This window comes from Sus scrofa, chromosome 2 (genome assembly GCF_000003025.6).
Source record: "Sus scrofa isolate TJ Tabasco breed Duroc chromosome 2, Sscrofa11.1, whole genome shotgun sequence".
Taxonomy (NCBI): domain Eukaryota; kingdom Metazoa; phylum Chordata; class Mammalia; order Artiodactyla; family Suidae; genus Sus; species Sus scrofa.
In genome coordinates, this window is record NC_010444.4 from 23,286,572 (window position 1) to 23,312,691 (window position 26,120).

The following is a 26,120-nucleotide window of genomic DNA, read 5'->3' on the forward strand; positions in this document are numbered from 1 at the left end:
TAGAAAATCTTCAAATAATTCCATATGCACATTTCCTCTGCATACAGGATTCCTCCCTATCTGTGATCCTGCTTCCCAACCAACTGTGGATTATTTACTATTTACTATTGAAAAAACAGTATTTACTATTGAAAAAAATTCTCACATGAGTAGACCTGCACAGCTCAAACCAGTATTGTTCAAAGGTCAACGGTACATACACATATTCTATCAGGGGCTCTGCTTCTCTGTAGAAACCCAATCAAGCACTGATAGTTGGATTGTAATTCATCTAACAGTTGATTGCTAACCTTCTTGTAGTCCCCTTAGGTTCTGATTCGAGGAGTCTGGCACCAGACATAGTTGCAGGGATTTGGGGTGAAAAAGAAAAATATGGACACAGGCTTTTTCTGAAGTGTCTTTGCTTATATGTTACTATGGTTTTCTCTTGGTGCTTTTAGGGGGGGTCTGTAGGTTATTTTGTGTAACTCAATTCCTGCCATCCACTCTATGAATTCCCCCACATCAACAATCCACATTTTATTTGGACAACTACTTTGCTTGGTGGCCGTTGTTAACCTGGCAGAACCTGGCTACCTTCTGTGCTGTAGAACAATTTTTCACAGAGCTCCCATTCCTATATACTTCCCAGTCCGAGTGTGCCAATGAGAGCAACTTCCTCAAAACTAAAAAGGCAGCTGGAATGACACAGATTCTGCTATTCCCCAGAGGGACTGCCAGCCAGACGCCTGGAAGAAGTCCCAGCAGCAGCCCAGCAAGCCCTTGAGAATCAATCATGTGGTGTAAGATCCGGGAGCTCCTCAGAGATCTGTGGGAACTGCTCTAACTCCCAGGCAAGCTTTCCAAGAACCATTCACTATGACGATGCAAGACCTTCAGTATCAAATACTGACTTATGGAAGCAGCTCCCGTGACCTTCTTGCCCTCAGCTCTTCCTCTACTTTAAACCCTTTATTCACACAGAACAGAGAAGGTTTCCATTTTCTTGACTGAATCCTGATAAATCCCATAACCGTTTTAGCTTAAGGGCAAATACTTTTTTTAAATTATTGCTTTAAAAGCAGAAGACTTCTGACTCTTAATTGACTACCCTAATGTCCATACTTTGCCTTGGCCACACAAACCTGATCTTTAAACAATTTTGACAACCTACTGGGAAAATACATACACACTTATTTTTGTTTTAAATGGTCCTTTCTTTGTTCTTTGGTCTGATTTCTAGTTCCTTTGGAACTTTTCTCTCTTTTCGTTTTAAAATTTTATGCTTGCCCATGGCATATGGAAGTCCTTGGACCAGAGACTGAATCCAAGCAGCAATGCCAGACCCTTTAACTTATGGGCCGGGGACTGAACCCACACCTCTGCAGTAGCGTGAGCTTCTGCAGTTTGACTCTTAACCCACTGCACCATGGCAAGAACTCCCCTTTGGAGATTTTGTTTAATGTTACCTTAATATGACATAGTGTGTAGGAAGTTCCTGACTATTATTCTCCTCTGTTGACGATGCCTATCAAAATTTGCAGCACAGTATCTAATATATATACATACATACATACATATGTATATATATTATTTTTATACTTAGTACATCACTTCAAATCAGAGCACTTTAGTAAGAGGGAGGAACAATAAATGCATGTTTTTAGGAAGTCGTCTTGAATGAGAAGCCAGTTTTCTAGGGTTAATCTTGCTTATCCCACAACTATGCAGAATATCAAAATGTATAAAGGTAATTTAGTCAAATAAGGATAGTACATTTTCCCTACTATTTCCTTTACACTGAGAACTCAGGATATACACTGGTATATTATAGATTATTACATTCTTATAATTAAAAAAACTATGAAAATGTATTTAAGCCTGTGTTGTCCAAACTTACTTGAACACCTTATTTAGCACAGATATGGCATCCTGCAATATACTGCATTTCAAACACGGATTTTTAAGTTAGTACCAACATGAAGACTATTTATAAATTGCTTCCTTTGTAAGAAGCCTTATATAGTGATATTGACAGATTTTTTTGCATTAGTAATTTTAATAACATTTCAAAAGATACTGGGGTAACGAGACAAGAGAGCTGATGTATATCCAAGTATATATAAGCAGCACCTAAACATGCTTTCGCACAGTATATATTTTTATTTCATGGTTCTTAAAGAAACTGACATACTGGTTACTAATGAAAAAAATAGGTACAGAAAAACATAAAAGAATTCTAAAAAAAAAAAAAGAGATTTTACAAAAGCATATCACTGCATTAGTAATTTTAATAACATTTGGAAAGAACATTGGGGTTCCAAGACAATATAGCTGATGTATATCCATGTGTATATAAGTAGAACCTAAACATGCTTTCATGCTAGTGCACGTCTTTTATTTCTGGGCTCTTAAAGAAACTGACATACTGGTCACTAATGAAAAACACAGATACAGAAAGACACAAAAGAATACTAAAAAATGAGATATTTTTAAAGCATATCGCCGCATTCTCCGATTCCAGTAATTATTCTTTTATTGTTCTGATTGTTTTTAATTGCATCTTTAACAATCCCAGGGCACCAGTGCAGATAAATATTAACTAAATTCTTTAGAAGAAACAGCTGCAGTAATTAATTAAACATCAGAAGAGAACCACATGGAAATAGCAATAACATCCCAATATTTTAAAAGGTCATACAGTACCTGAACAGACTGATCATTTACCAATGTGACTAATTACGCTAGGTTTCCACATCCATGCACATAAAATAAACTACCAACATGTATGGTAGTTTATTTTACCAACATGTTGATTAACTGCACTCCTACATTTGACACTAAAACTACATTTTCTTAAAACTAAGATTCACTAAGTTATATATCTATCCTATTTCTGTCCAATAGCACCTTAAGAAATTGAAGAATTATTTCATTTGTCCTTTCACTTGAAGAAAGTATAACTTGTGTATTCCTAGTCCTTGACCCTCCTATCATAAGCAACAGTTATTGACTGAAGATCCTTTTTCTTTTTCTACAGCAAATAAATTTTTACCATTTCTTTCAGAATTCTGTCAAATATGTCCTATTCCCATTTGCCCTCTTGGCTAGTTTATGGATCCATTTTTTCTCAAGTGCATAAATACAACATCTTCTCAATAGTTCTTCCTGAAGGTCATCTCTAATTATTCATGAGTGTTCCATACTAACAGGACTTTTTATTCTCAAAAATTTTTTTTCATAAAAAATACCATTTCATCTAAAAACATTTTCTGGTTTGCATGTGCTTATAGTTATGCTTCAAAGTCCTTTATAAAGCTTAGGGGATGGCACATAGCATGACAGTTATGTATTTCCTCATTCATTTAACAGATATTTCTGAGTTTGTGCTATAGCCCAGGGAATGTTACAGGTGGTGGGGATTGAGTCATGTACACAACACAGCAATTAGGCACTGTGATGGTCTTTTGATGGGTAGCTTGGCTAGGCTACCATCTTTGATTATTCAGTCAAATACTAGTCTAGTGTCTCTTTGAATGTATTTTGTAGATGTGATTAAGATCACACCATTTCAAAACTTTACCTAAGGGAGGCTGTCCAAGATAATCTGGCTGGCTCTGATTCAATCAGCTCAAAGTACTTAAAACCAGAGTTAATGCTCCCAGTTAAGAACGCTGAATGCCTCTCCCTGTCTGACTCATCTCACTTAGCATAACGTGCTCAAGGTCCAGTCATGTTGTTGCAAATGGCAGGATGTTATCCTTTATCATGGCCAAGTAATATTCCTGTGCATGTGTTTATAAAACACACATCTCCTTTATCCACTGTTACTGGGCACTTAGGTTATTTCCATATTTTGGTTATTGTGAATTATGGTGCTTACTCTGATTATAATGGCAATAATATTACAATATATAAATCTATCAAGTTAACATGTTATATACCTTAAATTTGCAGTGTGATATGTTACATATATTTCAATGTTTTTTTAAAAAAGTGGAATAAAAAGAACTCCACTGGTAGACAGCAGCTTTAGCCCTGCTGAAAAGTTTCAAGTTCTTCTTGAAGGCCTGCTTTCCCAGCAGGTATTGAGACTTGCCTACCAACCCCCAATCTCAATAGCCAATTATTTGTGACAAATCTCTTAATATGTATCTCTCGCTCATTCTGCTTCTCTGATTGAAACCTCATTGTGAGAGCCATACAGAAATCTTAAATAAAGATGAAATAATAATAGGCAACACAGTATTTATGTGCTCAGTGTTAAAATAAGAATGAGGAGTTCCCATTGCAGCTCGGTGGTTAACGAACCTGACTAGGATCCATGAGGACCCGGGTTCGATTGCTCGATCCCTTTCCTCATTCAGTGGGTTGAGGATCTGGTGTTGCCATGAGCTATATGTAGGTCACAGATGCAGCTCAGATCTGGTGTTACTGTGGCTGTGGTGTAGGCCAGCAGCTGTAGCTCTGACCGGACCCCTAGCCTGGGAACCTCCATATGCCATGGGTGTGGCCCTAAAAAGGAAAAAAAAAAAATGAGAATGAAGCACAGCTATTCAAAATGATTGAGTTACTCATTTATAGTTTAATGATGATGATACCTTAAATGATAATATCTCTAGCTTAACTAATGCTAAATAAGCTTAGTTCTGACAAATTACATAAAATATCCTCCCATCTATACAATGATATTAATAATGAAAGTAGTGCTGGTGATATTGTCAGGTGTTTCTTGAGTACCTAAGACATCAGCCCCAATACTACCCCGTTAATCTTCAAAGCAGTAGTATGATGTAGGGGTTGTTTTTTTTTTTTTTTCAGGCAAAAATCTAAACTATAGAAAGGTTTAGTAATTTACCCAAGGTCCAATTTCACCCATCGTAGAGCCAGAATTTAAACCCCATTCTTAACCAATATGAGAATTAGCCCACTCCTATGACTAACTTGGTAGTTATATCTCAACTCTAACAAATTCTATGAATATTATATTTCCATAGTACTGAGGTAACATAACTTACAATCATTGTATAAAATAATTTATCAGGAACATATCAAGTACAAATTAAAAAGCAGCTCTTCTGTAAAGCCTTTATCAATTCATCAACCAGAACTAGTCACCCTTTTTTCTGACCCCCACCCCAAACACTCTGCAATTATTCCTATTTCAGTTTGGAATATAGCTAACTGATAGGATATGCTTATAAGTATTTCTTGTGATTAAGCTATATGTTCCCCAGAGGCAGCTGTTCTGCTTTGTTTGGCTAAATACCCACTCCAGTGCCTAGAATAATGCCTGGAGATAAATAAGTAGTCAATTAATATAAGCTGCATAAAAAGGAATTAATTAATTTAAAGTTTGGAACTCTTCCCATCACTCAGTTTTGTGAAGTACACCACTTGAGAAAAGAAGAAAAACAAAGAAGCCAGGTTTATTTTGACCACTCTATTTCTCCTATCACTTGAGATTCTATAATGCTTATCATATTTCTCCTTCTTCTTCCTAAATTTAAACGGTTTTCTTCTGTGTCTTCTAGATTAATGGCCATGAATTTTGATGGAGTTTCCTTCAACATAAGTTTCTTCCTGTCTCATAAAATATTCAACATCTTATATCCCAAAGGCTGTGACCAAGGACCAAGCTGTTTTCAATTTTTTTGACTATAACACTGTGGCAACAAATTTTATTTTCCAAGCACGGCCATACAAATATCACTCTATTGCAATGGTTGACTTTGGAACCCATATACTATCTTGTGAGGAAACTACTATCACATGGAGATGCCACATACATTTTGCTCTGGCTGACAGCCCAAACTAGACCATCAGGATATCCAAGCATCAAGTGCAAAACAGGAGTGAATGAGCCAGTAGGTAAGAGCCAATTTTAGCCTTCAAGTCTTCCAGCTGAGGTCACAGGCATCACAGAGCAGAGATAACTTATATAGTAATTCTGAGAGATAATAAAAGGTTACTGTTGCTTTAAGCCACTAGACTGAGTAATGTATTAGATAAACTGGGATAGAAATATACTAAGAAATATGTTTTGTATCAGGACCCAACACACACGTGTGCATACACACCCACACAACTCACATACACAAAGAAAGCAAATTCCATGTCATATACTTACCAAAACTATATGTAATGAATACTTCAATAGTGTTCTATTACACTGTATATATCATTGTATTTTTATTGCATTTTAACTTATTGTTATTATTTTGGATACTTATCTATTGAATACATTGATTTTATGAAACAATTCTTAGCCACAACCTGCAGCTTGAAAAATACAGTTTTAATAAAAAAAAAAAAAGATAATTTCCCTTTAAAGAAAATCATAAAGAAAGCAGCTTCAAGAAGGTGGAAATATAGAGATTGTTGCTATATTTCTATAGTTTTCTCCAGAAGAAAATGTGTCTATACTAGGACTATGATTAAAATATTCCTTCAGAAATATAAAAATAAATAGCTTGAAGTTTATATTCTCCTAGAGTTTAAAGACAAGCTTGGGTAAATTGGCTTTGACCTTTGGATCATCTATTCTTGCTTTGAATAAGTTTATTTGAAGCAAGCATAAAAAAATTGCCTTGTCTAATTCATTTTTAAGTGCAAACTACAGTGCAAAGTAAGGAGTGGCTTATGGGGAGGTTTATAAGACTAAGGCCTTCTGAACTCTTAAGACTTGACTCTTGTTACTGGCCAGGGACATCACAGTGAGAACATCACTAAATATAATCAAGTCTCCAGGAATATCTTCAGCTTAGGGCCATTTATGGCTGTTTCTACCAACTAGAAAAGGGAAAGCAATTGAATTTTTAATATAAGGGCTTATAAATACTACTGAATAAAATGTTTGATAGAATGGAAGAGGTATTAAAAAAAGAGAAAAAAAAAAGGAGAAAAAGTTCCTTCTGTCTTGCAAACTGTTGGAGACTTGAAAAGTTGGAAAAATTCTACTTAAACCATAAAGTCATGTAAGGTCTTCTTATCTTGCCTTAAAAGGAAGCTATTTTAGCTTTCTTCCTTTCCTTAAATTGTCAGTGTTTGGTAAAAGTGAAAGCCAGAGATAATCAACAGTAAATGTGCTATCTATCTGCTGGGTGTTACACAAATGGGAGAAATATTTGCATTGCAAATGAGTGACTAATAATCTTATTCCTGACCAGAGCCTTGTTTTCATTTCAACAATTTCCTTTAGCTCTTGTAAAGCTCTAGATGTTTTTAATAAAGTCCTACCATCAAGATGGTAATCACATACTTTTCAAGATATTTTCAGATGCGCTAATGAGGAAGCCTGAGATCAGTAAAACAGCCAGAATCATTAAAAATTAGACTTATTTGGCATTATGAATGGTGTTTATTTAGATTTTTCATTTCATCAGTTTGGAAAATATTTTTTTAATGTTAATCAGTTTGCTTTGAGGATATCTGCACTTTCTTCCTCCGTACAAACCGACACACAGTCTAATGCTAGAGTAGCTGAGATCCCAGATTTGGGGTGAATATGAACATAGTTCAAAATAAGTAAGAACTTGATCAGAGAAACACCAAGTTGAATTAACTGCCTCAGAAAAGCACTGACTTCCTGTCCCTCTAAAGATTAAAGCTAATAGGAGGGAGTGATGGAGATAAAAACTTCTGGGTATGTTTCAGGAGAAAAATACAAAGAAAATTGTTACATGAGAGATTATTTAAATGCATAAAATAAATATCATTGAAAAAGAATAAACTTAAGTATCATAAAGATATGGAGTTAATGACGGCAATGACAGGGCTGTTTTTGTTTATTTTTTCCTGGGGGTGTGGGGGGGTCTTGGGGGTTAGTTTTCCTGTTTTCTGTTCCTTTTTTCTCTGAATACTATATTCAGAGTAAATTGTTTTTATTCAGAATTTTGGCTCAACTACAACTTAGCTTCACATGTTGCTTTGGATTTATTTCAATTCTGAAACAAAAACAACACCCCAAACAAGCAAACAAAAAAACCAACTGTATCTCTTTGTTCAAATATGGAGCGAGGTGGAGGAGGGTGGACAGAAAGAGACTGAGTTGTCCATTAGATGCTGAACTTAGCCCACTCATTAATGCTGCAGGGGTGCCTCTGGGAGAGAGGGTATCACATACGACCAATACAGCTGCCCAGGCCACCTTTTCAGCAAAAACTCTTAAGTACATCTAATACAGAAATAGCAATGCTTATCTCTATTATGGTCAAGTGCCATGGTTAGGACATTTCACATTTTTCTGATCATGTAAGAAGACTTCCAGCAAGAGAAGAAGGGAAGTATCATCCTCATCTTTGCTAGGTTAGGACATTAAGGTTAAAGAGAGAAATAGCAATGGTTTTATAGCTAACAGATAACAGGGCCAAGATTTACTTTCATTGCTACATGGTAACAAGCTCATAATTTCATTTAATGTTTTAGGCTATAACCAAGAAACAAGGTACTAAGTTTGCTAAGAAAGTATGCTAAATAAATTCTAAGATACCCCTCTGCTTGGAGTCTATGGATTCTCTGAATTCCTCTTGCATTAAAGGTTTTTAATTTCTTTCCTTTAACCAGATAATTTATAATACATTTTTAAAGTTATTTTCCATAGGATATATGAGACTTGGCTAATCTAATCTTCCCTGCTTGATGCCTTCTCTACTCCTAATATCTAAAGTCTGTATGCCTACAACATTTATTTTACCCCAGTATCGTGGTTTTTTCCTTAAGGGACTTAACAAACCTCAAGTCCACATACAGATTTCTAGAGTCCTGTTGCTTTTAACTCAAACACCTTATTAGCAGAATGCTTTGGGATCTGTTTTTGTCTTTTCATTTTCACTTCCATGGAAGAATCTCTCCTTCTTCCCTGGCATGTGACGGAGGTCTGCTAATTGTCTTCCATGTCTGGAGCCTGCTTATGTTTCTAAATCATACTAACCACTAGACCTCAGCACAAAAAAATGCTTAATAAATATTCACTCAATCATGAGATACTGACATTTTTAATTTCAACATATTTTTGTCAAAGAAAAAAAATGGTTCACAAATTTCATGAGTAGGACCAAAAAAAAAAAAAAAAAAATATGAAGCAGATTTTTTGTTTCTTTGTTCTTAAAGCACTTGAGAGTGAAATGTAGGGTCCACAGGCTGGCCCCAGAGTTTTGGCAGGAAAAGTATGAACAAATTTTGTGTTTGAAAATGGCTTCATACAGAATTGCTCTCAGGATCTCAGGGAGGTAAACTGGCCTAGGATTCTAGGATTTTGAATCAGGCACAAATTAACTTTTACATGGAATTGACTGTGTAAATAAAGTAAAATTCAAAGTCATGAGAATATAGGAGGAAAATGCAAAGAGCCTCCTTAGCACATCTGGGAATGGAATTATCTGCCCTCAAATGAATATTTTGGCCTGAAGGACTCTGGACCTGCCATCATCAGAGAGTGGATACATACTTAAGAAACCATATAGGATATAATTAAACCCGTGGCATAAGATGGCAGCAATTAATAAATAAATGCCATTTATATCTGACATTAGAAGAAGGCGATGTCTGCCTTAGAATGAAAAAGAAGGTACATGGATAAATCTAGAGATGACTAGAGATGGCAGAAAATTATAGCTTTTTTGTTAATGTGGATATAAGCAAAATTTTGAGAAAACTAGAAGATTGCTCATTTTATTTACCTTTTGCTCTGAGTTTATGGACCAGTCCATACAGAAGACATCTCTCTTATCTGTAAAAGTGGTTTTAATATATTTTTTTTTGTAGAAAAATCAGACACTGAAGGTTTACAATTTTCAAAAATTTTCACTGCATAAATTGATTTCTGTGTTTAGTGTATACTTCTTTTGATAAATAGGAATATTTGCCCTTCAAGTTCTAATACTATTTCTATGAATAACTTGATAAGTTAAATCTAATGCTTAATTTCTTTCAGCCATACCTATTGATCCTATAATACTGTAATGATTAATCAATGTACTTCTTATTTCTCACATTTCAACCCAATGTAAAACAAGATGAAACCATTTAAATTTAATTTTGCTTCTTAAACTCTTATTTATATATATGAAAATACCTTATTTATTTTTTATTGTCAGTTTGACATTGGCACCTTCGATGCCAAACTATAAAAGTAAAGAAATCAGGACATTTTCTCTGTCTTCTACCTTTTAACTCCCTTTTAGTTATTTGATTTCTAGATTGTCTCAGAGATAACAGTAACATTCTTCTTTGTCACATTTAATCACATTTTATAAATTTTTTACATTTCAACATGAACATTTAATGCTTTTTTCTAAGATGAATGGATTCACTACTGACAGGCAAAACTTTTGCGTTTATTTTTGTTTTATATCTGGGTTGGCCAAAGTTAGTAAGTTTCTAAGACAACACTGATGTGAAAATTTTTCCTTTAGTCCTTGAATATCAGTTTTTTACTTTTCTGTATATCCTGTTTGTCCCTCTGAAAACTTCCTAAGTATTGCTCAGCTGCCTGATACACTGTATGGTATCAAAAACAAGTCTGAGGCCAGACTAATTTTTTTTCCTTTTGAAGTTTGGGGATATATCTCAGTGTCATCCATTCTGAATCAATACTTTCCTCAGACAAACAGGACCTTTTCAATTTATGCATTGAAGCCCTCTTTTATTTTGTATTTTTTCTTGTGATATTTCTTAAAACATTTGTTCTATTTCTCCCCCCCTCCCCACGAGTCTCATTTATGGAAGATACCACCTCTGCTTGTCTTATGCTTATTCTGTCTTGTGTTTGTTTCAACTTATTTTTCTGTTAGTTTAATTTTTTCTCCCAGGCATTTCTTATGCTTTGACAGCTTATGTTTCATCTCTTTATACTGACTTCATCTTTTCCTTCAGCTCCTTTATCTCCTCTTTCAGCTTGTCTATTTTGTACAGATAATTTATTATATGTTTCTTTATTTGTTCATTGATTATATGCCCAACTACGAGGCCATTATTTCCCTTTGTTCCATTATAATATCTTTCCTACTTATATTCTCAATCTACCATCCTATTTTTCTCCCTTCTGCTTGTACTATAACTACTAAATACCTTCTATTACTCATACTTTTCTCAAACAATTACACGCTTATCTTTAAACCAACACTGGAACATTATTACTAAAGTCCATAGCTGACACTAGGGTTCACTCTTTGTTTTGTACAATTCTATCGGTTTCGATAATTACACAATGTCATGTATCCACCATTACACTGTTAAACAAAATAAGTTTGGTGCCCTAAATATCATCTGTGCTTTATTCATCCTCTGCATTCTAACTCCTGGAAACAGATATCTTTTCACTGTCCCTATAATTTTGTCTTTTAGAGAATGCAATATATCTGGAATCATATGGTATGCAGGCTTCTCAGACTTTGTTCATTTAGCTATATGTATGTAAGGTTCCCGCATGTCTTCTCATTGCTTGGTAGCTCATTTCATTTCATGGCTGAATAGTATTCCATTGTGTGAATCAGTTGGAGTCCATGAGTCTGAAGCCTACTTCTTCCCCCAATTTAACTGTTTTTGAAAAATTTCAAACTATTTATTTGTCGATTCATATATTAATATACATCTTCACTGTTTCCAACCCAAATTTTGGCAACTATGAATAAAGCTCCTTTTAGTCTCTTTTTTCCTATCGGCTTATATCATGCCATATTAATTTTAAAACACATTTTCTCATAAACCCTTCTTTATATGAAGAAAAACTACACCAATTTGATTTTTCTTTTATTTCCTCACTCAACATTTTTTGTTTGTTTGTTTGTTTGTTTGTTTTACTTTTTGCTTTTCAGGGCCTCACCTGTGGTGTGGAAGTTCCCAGGCTAGGGGTCAAATAGGAGGTGTAGCTGCCTGCCTACACCACAGCCACAGCAACAGATCCAAGCCACATCTGCTAACTACACCACAGCTTATGGCAATGCTGGATTCTTAACCCACTGAGCAATGCCAGGGATCAAACCCGCATCCTCATGGATACTATTCGGGTTGTTACTGCTGAGCCACAATGGGAGATTCTGTGCCCACCTTTTTAATAATTATCAAGCTCTTTAATGTCGGAGGAAAACACACAGTGCATTATATTGAATTTAACTTCAATGCCATGGAATAGTACTCAGTGTAATTCTCATTTCATCTCAACTGCACTTATTCCTACTGGATTTAAATTTCATTTCCTTAGTAGGCCCTTCTCTTTTATCTGAAATTAGGGCTCTATTAAGAATATAATAGTAGCACTTTTGAATAAAACTGAAAGAAATTAGATATTTATTGAGGTCAAACCAAACTGGATACAAATTGCATAGAAATTCATCTCCTCTCATGTTTGCAGCACTACATTTGCATTTAATATTTATTTGGTTCAAATTATAACTTTATAGATTTCCATAATTTAATGAACCTCTCCTCACTTTGTGCTTCTGTATTTCTTTGCAACTCACATTTTTCTTGCTCTATGAAGATAGAAAGTCTCATTGATTGAGTTTCTATATACCAGTCACTGGGCTCATTTCTTTTCACATGTGGTCTTCATTTTCTTATTGATTTCCAGTGGTAACAATTTAGGGTTGATGCTACTCATCTCCAGGTTATGGTATGTTTCAGAGACATTAGGGAAGTTTGTCTAAGTTGCAATGCAATCTGTAGCAGGGGTGACACTCAAACCAGGTTTAAGTCCAAAATTCAAACCACAGGGTCCATAATTACCCATGTCAGACCTTCTCACTAGACTATAAACTACATAAACTCAACAATACTGTCATCTGTTACTTGCTGAACACAGAACTGTCTCAGCAAATTATAAACTTTGATGTAGTCTTTTAAACTTAAGTCATATTGTATATTATCTCCATTAACATGTTTATTAACAATACATAGGTTTAAATAACATCTGCTTTCGTAATTCAAAAAAAGTGTCAATCCCCAAAGTTATTTCACAGACATAGAAAAATCATTATATTTTAAGGCTGAACTGTAAGACAAATAGTGAAAATATAAAATAAATAAATAAAAATAAATGTTAAACTATAACCACTTCCAATTTTGTGGCAGAAATCTGACCTACAACAGAGGACACTGTTTCTTAGTTTATGAGCTTTTTTTTCCCCTCAAGTAAAATAACAGCGTATATTAGGGAAAATCAACCAAAACAAATTCAAACTGAAATTTTTTTGAAACAGATACTATATACAAAGGAAAAGTCAGAATCAATGTAAGTTCTGGAAAAAAAAAGTGATTTGCTGAGACAAAGTCCATTTAACTATATTGACATATTTAGAAGTTCAATTTTCACAAGGTTAGATGAAGATTCAGAGTATGTTACCTCTTTTTGCTATAATTATTTCAGACTATTCTTTCTTTACTACATTCATCTCCAAAACAAATTTTTCACGGCCAAAAAAAAAAAAAAAAAAACACAGTGAAATAAAACTTTGGACTAAGGCAAACTTTCTTTTCTCTTAACCATGTTGCAAGCTTTCTAAAAAAGATAAATATATTTTATATAATTTTAATTAGAAAGGAAAAAGCATCATTGTTCCAAATATACAAATATATTCTACAGCAAATTAAGAAACATATCTTCTCATTTCCAAATACTCAGAATTGTTTATTAATTTTACATATGTTATATAAGCACACACAATTAATAAAAGATAGATGTGTCTGAATCTCAAATTAGCCATTTAAATGTAAGCTATTTCTTCATTCAGTTGGACTTTAAATCTGTGCATAAAAGTGAAACCAACTCCAGTTGATATTAATTTAATAACCTAGTGACAGTGCAGAAAAATGAACATGGATTTGTTTTTGACTGAGATAAATTTTAAAGTTAAGTTTTTCTCTCTACTTAGTTTTGTGGTTACCCTTAAGGCATTCATCTATTGAAGGGGATAAGATATCATCTTTCAGAGGGAAACATGTCATAAATATTTTGATAAAGTATTCGTAATTCTCAAAAACAGATGGCTGTTCTAAAAAGATTGTCAGATGAGAAGGTCTTGCTGACAGAATTGTATTAAACAACTACAACCAGGCTTTGCACTGCAAAATCAGATGCATTCGTCTATGAATCAATCACAGCTGGCTGATTTTTCTGACAGCTGGAACTTGCAAGACCTAATATGTGCCCTTTGCTCTATTCCTAATTAATAAACCTTAAGTGACAGAATATGCGCTTGATGGAGAGGAGGGCATGAGGGATATAGTAAAAGATGTACACGTTGAAGGGGAAAAACATAAAGGTTGTTGATTTAACCTTAGAAAAATGGGGAAAAGAAGTATTACTAAGGACCTTATTTAGGCTAAAACATCTTCCAGGAAATTCATATCAGGGACAAGGGGGGCCCCTAACAATAATGATAGTGCAATCAGGAGAACGTTCATTTCCCTCTGTGGCTTCCACTTGGCAAATGACTTGCCATTATTCCCTTATTGTTTCTGGGGTCTGATTTTCTTTAGTGACATTTGGATGATATATTTGGGGGAAGAGGTGTCACTTCACAGAACTAAAACTCAAATTGTGCTTTTGTAATTTTAGCATAATTTATATATAACACTGATAGGATATTTGTTATTTGTAACTTTTGATACTTAGAAGATAAGGAAAAGGCATCTTTTAAACTGATTTCCCTAAAAATCAAAAGACCCAAGGCACAGAACACGTCATTCCACATGTTAGGCAATAGGTGGGGTCAAGTCACAACCTAGCCTGTTACTGTGTGTTAAAACCTTTCCAGCATTAGTCATTACTTAAATTATCTTTTCACCTATTTCTTGACACTGCTTTTCATCTCCTCTCCAATACAACGTAAAATCAGTGAAAGCAAGGATTTGAGGTGGCATGAGCATCATGCCGCTCCATCCTCAGGGTAAAAAAACAGTGCCTGCCACACAGTGTGTCCTCAATGAATATATGTGGAAGAAATCTATACATGTACAGTGGAAAACTGACAGAACACTGTAAACCAGTTTTAATGGAAAAAATAAAAATCATTAAATTAAAAAAAAAACTTTTAGCCATTTCTAGAACTCTTATTTCTAAAACTTTGTTTATAGTTTGTTTGAAACAACTTATCTTGGATTTGATGATCTATTTCATCATTATAGTATCTTCCTGTAAAGAATAAATTAATAATCATCTGATTTGGGGATTACAAAATCTAGCGTCCTTGATTTTCAGAAGATTCTAGACTGTCTTCTCCAAACTTTACAGAAGTGGGCACATTTTCACCTTTTTTTTTCCCCTCTGAAAATTTTGCAGGCTGTTTACTATTTGTTCTCTATAATAGCGTACATGTGAGCATATGAGTTTGGGGGGCAATGTGGCCTTGAGATCTTATTTATACCTCCACTGTATACCAGAGTTGACGTAAACTGACATCTCTTCATTTTCAAATGAGTGAGTTGAAATAAATAAAATTATAAAGAGCTTTTTATCCTTACACAATTTGGAATGTATTCAAATTAATAACAGATGTAACTAATAAAACCCTAGCTTAAAAAAACACCACCATAGATATTTTGAGGGATTGTTTTTATATGATAATTCTAGAGTTTGATTGTGAATTATATACAATAAATGCAATATCCTCAAGGAATTCTTTAAGTCATGGTATTTTTTTTTTTAATTTGGGAAAAGAACACACAATAAAACTAGTACCTGTAAGTTCTATGCAAGTGTACCCTGCAGACTTTGCTCATTAAGGCCAAAGGATAATTAGAAGGAATTGATTTAGTATATAAATGGAAATGAACAAGGAGATTAAAATCATATATATAATATCAATTATTTTCATTTTCATGGTATTGCATCAAATGCAAAACAATAGCAAGCCTCTGAGATAGTTTGAACCTCAAAATCCATGCCTTATTACTAGGAGACACTGATTAGATAATATCAAAAGACCCATCAAATAGAATCTGAAATATTAATTTTTCTCCATTGTCCTATTTTTGTGTGCATGAAGGGTTTCTTTTCATAAGGAAATTTAAATGGTTCAAGTCAGGGAGTTAAAACTCACAAACTCAAAGTGAATATTTTGGTAATTAATTTGAATTTTATTGACAAGTTTAGTAAAATTAAAAGCGCAGAAGTATCTTTGTGATACTACCCAACAGTTACATGTTTCCATTAATAATCTTGCTTTTTATAAAGGGTGTATGAAAATATTTGTTACTTCTTGCTTTCAATCACCCTTTTATAACTTCAGAATCAAATCTTCCCCACAGGTACCTTGGCAAATTCCATTTGCCCCAGTATTAAATACTTATGCCCCAAATAGCAAAGTTTGACCCATTCCCTGGTGTTTTCATTCAATTTTGGTCTCAGGCATCCCATAATTAATCAGTTACTTTAGATGATTCCAGCAGAGATGCCCTGGGGTTGAATAATTATACAAAATGATTAGCTTTCCAGCCTTGAGGTCTGTCACTAGAGACATGAAAACTATAACATGATCTATAATACAGCGCCACGTTACTGAATCATTGTGCATAAATGTCCCCAGTGAACACAATTCTGTTCAAAAACAAGAAATGTAATTTATTTTACAACTTGCAAAGTGTAAAAAAAAAAAAAAGTTGTATTGAGGCATATATACAAGAAAATAAAAGTTTTTAACTTCAAAAAATCCAATCAGATAATAATTAAGACATCTGCATTCCAGTCCTACACCTCTACTCATCAGCTATGGAGAACCTTGTGTAAATAACTTCATGGGAGCATACTGGTAAGGGATAATCTTTTTTTTTTTTTTTTTTTTAATTTAATCTGCAAGTTTCAGGGGAAGACTAGGGGGACAAAAGGAATTATCAGAGGAAGAAGTTCAGTATAGCTTAGTTCTTTCCCACTGCATAAATAATTTGTATTCTCTGTTAAGCCTTAGTTCCTTACAAGCAGAAAAACAGCCTCCAGTTTAAAATTGGACTTCATCGTCCCCTAGTTGTTGATGACTGTTTCTCATTGATCTTACTGTTTATTTGGGATAATCACATCACAGTGTGATATGTATCCATTTAGTTACATTTTTCTTTAATTCCATCATTTGGTTTCTAGACCACAGGCATCCAAAGATGTTACTCAGAGATAATGAGTTTGATATATTTAACATGAGATCTATGTAACTATATTTAGGTATCTATCTGTATGTGTACCTATATCTATATCTATTTTACATCTGTATTCTTATCTATCTCTATCCACGGTTATAGCTACCTCATCCAGCTCTCTGGTTACAGTGTTTAAACTCAAGTGGCAAAAAGTAGGTATTGTATCTTAGAAGGATTATGGGGTGAGAGAACAGAAAATAAAATTCTGTGATACCTGAGTCAAACTCATTTCTAGAGATGGTTGCAATTTACACTGTCACCAAAAGTTTATGAATGCCGATTTCACTGCATCCTCACTAGCAATGAGCCTCTTATATTAGGTTAATGAGAACTGAATCATTATTCCTTTAGGAAATGCTCTTATGACAGAAAAAAGTAAAGTCATGACACTTTGCTGTACAAATATAGCATAGTATATCATGTGTTAATGTACTACCTAAAAGAAGAGATTTCAAAATATTTTACAGAGATTATTAAAATGATATTTTAGTAATCACAAGGGATTCAGTGGAACAGATATGCCAAACTCAGATAAACAAAAATAAAAAATCCAGATATATAGGCCAAAAAAACAATGCACTGATAATAAACAATACAAATGCCGAAAGGAACAAGTATTATATACCATCTTAAGTGACTCACAAGGTTGAAAAGGAACTGCCATTTTGTATAATTTAGTTTATATATGAAGAAAAAAGTTATAATTGTGTCAATTATATCACCAAAAATGCTGAAATAAGCTAGTGACTTATTCCTATATCTCCCGTAAATATTTCCTTTTTGGGGTTTGGAAGGCTAGTGGATTTTCTCCCTAAATGCTTCGGAATAAGCACAAAGTTTGTCTTTGTGAAGTTGTTTTTTTTTTTTTTTTTTTTTTTTTTTTTTTTTTTCTGTAATCCTGTCTTACTCAGTTTGGGCTGCTTCAGCAGAATACCATAGACTTGGTGGCTTACAGACAACAGAAATTTCTGGAGGCTGAGAAATACAAGATCAAGGCATCAGCAGATTTGGAGTATAGCAGAGGCCCACTTCCTAGTTCATTGATGCCCACATTTTTTTTCTGTGTTCTTGAAAAAGGGATAGAGGAGTTCTATGGAGTCTCTTTTATAAGAGCACTATCTCATTCATAAATGTTCTACTCTTATAATCCACCTTTGAAAGGTCCACTTTCTATATTCTATCACATTGTGTATTGGAATTTAACATAAAATTTTAGAGAAATACATATTCAGTCTATAGCAGTTTCTTTGGAGAAAAAAATCCCTGTTTTTTTTAATTTTTATTTTTTTATTACACTAGTACTTCTACACAAGCTCAGTTCTTACCAGCTTTGAAGTCATTTTTTGTTTTTCTTTTAAAGGTGCCTTTGTGGTCTGGTTTATTCTGTGTTTAGCTTTCAGGTAGTGATACACTTTATACATTATTTCAAGGACAGGATTTCTCAATATAGTCCTGAAGTACGGAAAACAGTCTTCCCTTGTGAAGCTCTGGAGTAAGAAAACTGTTTAGGTCTCAACCTTTTCAAGCCACTAGAAATATGTGACCTGGAGGAAGCCTCGTTCTCTAACCTTTGCTTTCCTCATTTGAGAAGTAGATATTGTTCTCACTGAATTTTGCTGAGAACACAGGATGTACTGTATGTCAGTGGTTTTCAAATCTGGGAGCATATTAGAGTAACTTGGGCACTGGTATTTTTATAACACCTTAGGCTATTTAATGTGTGCCTAAGTTCTCCTTAAGTGACAATCTTGCAGATGCTAGCAAAAGTTCTGACTCTACCAGCAAGCCTATGGTCAAATTACCCATAACTAACTTTGAAGTTTTATGTGAATATACCTGAGTGCTACATTACTGATTTCAGGGGTGATTTGCTTTTTGGGGATCTTAATCAAGGCAATATTCATTTGTCATGAGATGGACCATCTAATCATTGCTGTTTGGCACAAAATGTGAAAACTTTACTCCTGGAAGAGAGGAAATGTTTTTGACCCCTTAGCAGGCTTGGTAAATCCTGCTTAGCACTGCAACTTAAGTAGTGAAAAAGGTTGTTTTCTGTTTCAGGCTGAAATCAGGACTGGAATGGAGTAGAGAAAAGCTTGGGCTACCTGACAGAGATGGCTTGATTTGTATAAGAGACAGTATCTGAATTTTATTGACTGTCTAATGTATACAGTGTAGCTCCCAAACTTATACAGTAATATTATTATCCTGACTTTCTAAGAGAAAACTTAAGTTTCAGAGAAGTGAATATCTTGCCTACATATATGATGGGTTTCCTAGTTCTCTTTCTAATACCACACCATCCTATACTGAGTAATGGGATAGAATTAGGCCAAATTTAAAGAGAAAATAAAACATAAAACCTGCTAACATCCCCAAAGGAAACATTCAAACTACTTTAGCACTCATTAGCATTTCTAAAAAGAGTGATCCAAATAACAAACTGATAGCTGTGAACAACAATGAAATGAACATTTTTGCATTGGCTCTTAAAAGATAAGACAAAAATGACTATTTTTAGTAACCAATTCCTGTAGTGAATAGAAGATACTACTTGTAATAAACTTATTCCAATCTATACAGAGCAGCAGAATTCTAGCTAGCTTAAATGATTTTGTAATTGGCATTACAAACATCAGTTCCCATGATAACTGAATGGGCCAGTCCCTCCCTTATTGTAGGTAAAATGTAACCTGTGATAAGAACAGTTGATTATAACCCAACATTTAGGATAATTAGGCTGGGTTAGAATTTGAGCATGATGATTAGAAAACACAAGCAACCACTTTAAGCAAAAGTATTTCACAGACTGTTACTGTAAAAACATTTTGAAAGAGACACAGGAGACATGAGTGTAGAAATTTGCAGTTTGAAGGAGGTGATACAAAATAGGAAAAGGGACCATAAAATGTATCATAAGCTATTTACCACTTCCTTGAATGACTTAATTCTGAGCCTCGGTCTCTATATCTGTAAATGAAGATAAAAATGCCTGTTTCATGGAACTATTGTTCAGATCATATAAGATCATGTAAACAAAGTTTGATTAAAGTAAAAATGGTTAGTATATGTAAAATTCTGTTTTGAAAACAGAGGCTACACCTTATTTTCAAGCAGCTAAGGAATAATCCCCAAACTCATTTTGCTTTGAGTTTTAAAGAGAACTTCCATGACTCCCATACTGATGAAATAGTTTAAGGAAAAATATAATAAAACTAGAGGCTAAACTAAAATAGCAACAAAAACAACAAAAAAACTGCTGTCCCCAGGACAAAAAAAAAAAAAAAAAAAAAAAAAAAAAAGCAACAAAACTGTTATAAACACAACACCTGGAATAAAATCTTATACAACTTTCATATCAAAAAGGAAATCCAAATTAACTAAGGGTCATGAAAAACTACATGTTGAAACAAATTAGATAAGGATAAGAGTTTTATAAGAAAGTATAAAGCCATATATTTTCATATTAAAATAATGAATATCAAATCAAGATGTGAGAAGCAGAACAAAAATAAGCCTTAGAGAAGTAGAATAATCTGATTTTAATAAACCTAAAAGTGAAAACTAACAAATGGAGAAACAAAAAGCAATAGAACTAATAAATAAACTTAAATACTTGTTCAGGAGTTCCTGTCTTGGCTCAGTGGAAATGAATCCAATTAGGACCCATGAGTATATGGGTTCGATCCCTGGCCGGCGTTGCCATGAGCTGTGATGCAGGTCACAGACATGGTTCTGTGGCTGTGGTGTAGGCCAGCAGCTGTAGCTCCGATTCAACACGTAGCCTGGGGACTCCCATACACTGCATCTGGGGCCTTAAAAAAACAAAAAACTTGTTTAGTGAAAGGAAAATAAAATAAATCACTAGATAGGAGACATAAAAGCAATGGAGGAATAAAAATACACACACATCTTCAAAGACAAAGGGTGGACCAATCATAGAAAAGAAGATATTGTATGAGATTGCTATGTTGAGATCTAAACAATCGATTCTCAATGCAATGACTTGCTTCTAATTATTTTATTCCAATGATACTTTCATACCGAAATCCAAACAAAATGTATTGTGCATTTTCATATACACACATTCACCACACATGCACACACACACAGTTTCCAATTCCCAATTAGAGAATAGTTACAGCATACAGAAAAAAACAAACAAACAAACAAACAAAAAAACAAAAAAAAACATAGAATGACCCTATCACCATGGAACATTATTCCTCGCACAATAAAATTCCATTTCTGGTTCTCCTAAAGGTATTTCAGTTAGCAAGCAGTAAGAGGGTGTTAGCAGGTTACCAAGGATGCTCTCACCCATGGAACCATTCAGAAATACACAATACTGGTGGATTTGCCATTTCCAGAATTCATGTCTAAGGTCAGCCACCCAGAAATGGAAAAGGTCATGGGGCAGTATCACAGGGAAGGAGTGTAGAGGTCAAGCCTTGAAAGGTCTCACATCCATCCCATTCACACACTGGGTTGATTAAAATGCAATCACAACAGCTGGGAAAAGCAGCTCCTCTCGGGGCAGCCATTTTCCGCAGAGACTTAATGCTGAAGAAAATAAAGCACATAACTTTGGAAGAAATTGAGCCTATTTTTCAAGGTAGTTATAAGGATTAAATGAATTAATACCTGCCAAATGCTCAAAATAATGTCTTCAATTATGGGATAGAGAGAAGGAAATGCTCTAAAAAGTTGCCAAGAGAAAAAAGGATAAATCGCTTCAGCATTCTACCTGCAGTGTGTGCTACAATGTATCATCTATTGTCTATTACTGTTTTTTCCTTTAATTCTACCTTTTCAATGTTGAAAATATTTCTAGGTATAGTTTCTAAATAGACAGCACATATTTATTCTATTTTGAAGCACTTTAATACATTTTGTACCATTTAGGTCTATAAGCACCTTCTGAGTTTCTGCTGGTATCTCCTTCTATAACATAATTAATTTTGCATGCACTGGACCCTCTGCATTGCTTCTCTTCCCCAAGATATCGAAGCAGCTTCCTCAATCACCTCATTCAGGTTCTTACTCAAATACCCCATATTTCTCTCTCTATCCTTATGTAAAATACCAGCTACCTCCAACCTTCTCTACCTCCCTTCATATTTTGTTTCTTTTGTCAATTAACATTACATGATATTTTCTGTACGGAACACTTACTGTCATTTATCACTAAACTTTAAGCTATAAAAATTAATCAAGCAGATTATAAGTTGTGAATCTCTGAGGGCCCTCAAGACCTAAAAACATACAAATGAAATAAGACCTAAAAAAACATGCAAATGAAATAATTGATTAAATCTTCTTTTTTTTTGGCTTTTTAGGGCCGTACATGTGGCTTGCAGCATGTGGAGGTTCCCCGGCTAGGAGTCTAATCAGAGTTGTAGCCACTGGCCTACTCCAGAGCCATAGTAGCGCATGATCCAAGCCGAGTCTACGGCATACATCACAGCTCACTACAACACTGGATCCTTAACCGACTGAGTGAGGTCAGGGATCAAACCTGCAACCTCATGGTTTCTAGTTGGATTCGTTAACCACTGAGCCACGACAGAAACTCCTGATTAAACCTTTTTTTACACTATTCTTTACATTTAAAAATGTTAGTACTCTTCACAATTGAATTCCCACACAGCCTGCGCAAGTCCAAGGTTAATTTTATTCAGCCTTTCCAGTTATAGCAATTTTTGTTTTGATTATGCAAAACTTACAAAAATTGCATGTATTTTTATGCTAATTTTAGATAAAATGCTAAAAAAAACCCACAAATATTAAATCATTGCTTAGGTGAATGCTATTAAAGAAAGAAGGTAATGTCACTTAAGATTTGCTGTTGGTCCAGCAGGCAGTACTTTCACTCAAAAAACTGAAAGTATCTTAATCAGTGGGTGCATTTTTTTATTTTAGTTTTTGAAACAGGGTTTGAGAGAGTCAGTTATAATGTAAGTAGCTAAAATTGGTGAAAATGCAAAGACTCCATATTCCTTTTCATTATTTTATACTGATCCCCTTTTAGGTTGAATTTGTAGAATTTTCTTGTAAATAAAATGAGACTACTTAACTTTAAATACTTATTGCAATTGGTTAAATGATGAATTGTGTAGCTTCCTTAAGTTGATTATGTATTGATCTGTGGATCTGTGAATCTCTTCTACTTGGTAATAATTTCTTTATTTTTTATTTTTTATTTTTATTTTTTTAGGGTCACACCTGTGGCATATGGAGGTTCCCAGGCTAGGGGTCTAATTGGAATCACAGCTGCTGGCCTACGCCGCAACCATAACAACGCAGGATCCGAGCTGCATCTGCAACTTACACAATAGCTCACGGCAACGCTGCATCCTTAACCCACTGAAAGAGGCCAGGGATCGAACCGCAGTCTCATGGTTCCTATTTGGACTCATTTCCACTGTGCCATGATGGGAACTCCCAGTAATAATTTCTTATATGTCCCTGCTACTGTATGTTTTTCACGTTATATAGACCACTATTATCGAATATACCCCACATTACTATGGAAGAGTAAGCCAATCAAGAACAGCATAGAAATATATACTCATGAGATATCTGTAGATACTGGCATAAGTAATTGATTACAAAAATTACTGAGGCATCTGCTGAACTTGAGGGTAAATATTTGCCAAAGCACAGAAAACCTTATAGATATGTTAAACATCAGATCTTTGGGCAGGCATCTGTTCAAAAAAATATATTTAGGAGTTCCTGCTGTGGCACAGTGGGTTAAGGATCCAAATGCAGAGGCCTGAGTCACTGCAGAGATGTGGGTTCAATCCCTGGCCCAGGGCAGTGGTTAAGGATCTGGCTTGGTTGCAGCTATGGCATAGGTTGCAGCTGTGGCTCAGATTTGATCCCTGGCCTGGGAATTTTCATATGCTGCAGGTGCAGCTGAAAAAGAAAAAAGAAATATGTGTGTGTGTGTATACGTGTATACACACACAAATAAAAAAAAGCTAGATGCTTGGATATTGACAAATATTTTTGTGAAGACCAGAGAGCATGATAGATCGTATACACTCCATATATTTGAACATTAATTTGATTATTATTCATTTCTCTACACTAATATATAAGTTCTGTGTGAGTATTCACTAATGGTTGTGAGCCACATGGGAAGTCCAGGTATTCACTAATGGAAATTACAAGAACTTAGAATAGCATCTCATACCTAGTACTTAATAAATGTTAGTTGAATTAATGAATAATTTTACATTATCTTGGCAATGAAAAAATAAGCTTAGGTTAAAGTAAATTATAACAGACATGGCTTCTGAAAAAGATACTGTAACATAATTCTGGTTCTCTTGTCCTTCACTCATCTTATAGTGAGGAATTTTTCTACCCACAGCTCCAATTGGTATGATCTCTATCAATGTGGACAACATCAAAATAAGTATACAGAATTGTACTGCTATTGTTTTGCATAAACTGGTTGGGCATGTTTTTACGATTTTACATTATTCTCTATTCCCAGAGTTTGGGGTAATCTTGTCATAACAATCAGAGAAGCTGAGGACCGAATGGACTTTTGTCTCCGGGAAATTCAAATGAAAACTCCTCCTCTTTTTCATGTGTCCTTTCATGCTATGACAAAGGCAAAGTCTTCCTCCATAAAGAAGGGAAAAGTAGAGAATATTCACTCATATCCATGCAGTCCTGCTATCGTCACAGCTATGGAAGGACTTCAGCAGGAAAACAATTGTGATTTTCTCATCAGTGAAAGTCTCTAAGGATGTAAAGAAGTAAGAATGTGAAAGGATATTCATTATCATGGTCTCCTGTTACATCAGTCTCTAATATCAAGGGCTTTGGTATGGAAATTGCAGTTCACCACCCTTGAGTGTATTTAATACCCTCTAACAGAGTCATCAGGAGCTAAAATGCCAGGTGTTTGCGACCTATAATCAAGAGGATGTCACTGCAGTTCCTGGCAGGTTTAATAATGATATACAGTATTTTTTTCATAGTTTTATAAAATGCAAGGCAGACAGCTGTTGAATGTGTAAATTATACTCAGAACATATTATTTTCCTCTTCAAATAAATGGCCATTTAAGTAATGAGCCTGGGAGAATGAGTGATGACCATTACTTCTTGCTTTCCCCATCTAGCAAACTCTTCTTGAAGAAAAAGATACCACCTATAGCCACTGAAGTAATTACAACTGATGTCTGAATTACAAAGAAATAATAATCCATTTTCCTCTAAGTGACAAAACCCAAGCTCTAGAAAATGGAAATACGTGGGAATCACGATAGAAAATAGTAAGAAGAATAAAAACTGAACATTGACTTAAGATTTATCATTGAATATAGAGATTACCATAAAAAATTCTCGTCTGTTGACATGACTCTTCGGGGTTTTTGTTTGTTTGTTTGTTTTTGTTTTGTTTTGTCTTTTTGCCATTTCTTGGGCCACTCCCGTGGCATATGGAGGTTCCCAGGCTAGGGGTCCAATTGGAGCTGTAGCCGCCAGCCTACGCCAGAGCCACAGCAAGGCAGGATCCGAGCCCATCTGCAACCTACACCACAGCTCACGGCAATGCTGGATCCTTAACCCACTGAGCAAGGGCAGGGACCGAACCCGCAACCTCATGGTTCCTAGTCGGATTCGTTAACCACTGCACCACGACAGGAACTCCGACTCTTTGTTTTTATTCCAGCAAAGATAAAGGTTAAACATCACAATGATTTTAAAGTATAGGTATTTGAAGCAATTCTAGCCTGGACTATACCATTTCCATCTTTATTGATGGTAAATTGACAAGAGAACCCCCCAAAACACATAAAAGATCATGTAAAAAGGTAACCACAGTTGTAGGTGAACCCTGACCTTATTTACCTCTCTTAAGCTTATTAAAAGTGGAAAATTAATAAGGAAATAGAATGAGCTTAACAAACCTTAACTGGAGCTCAACAGATGGTGCTACATAGTATCAAGTGTTATTTAATGCCAAATACTTTGGGTTACATACTATGAGGG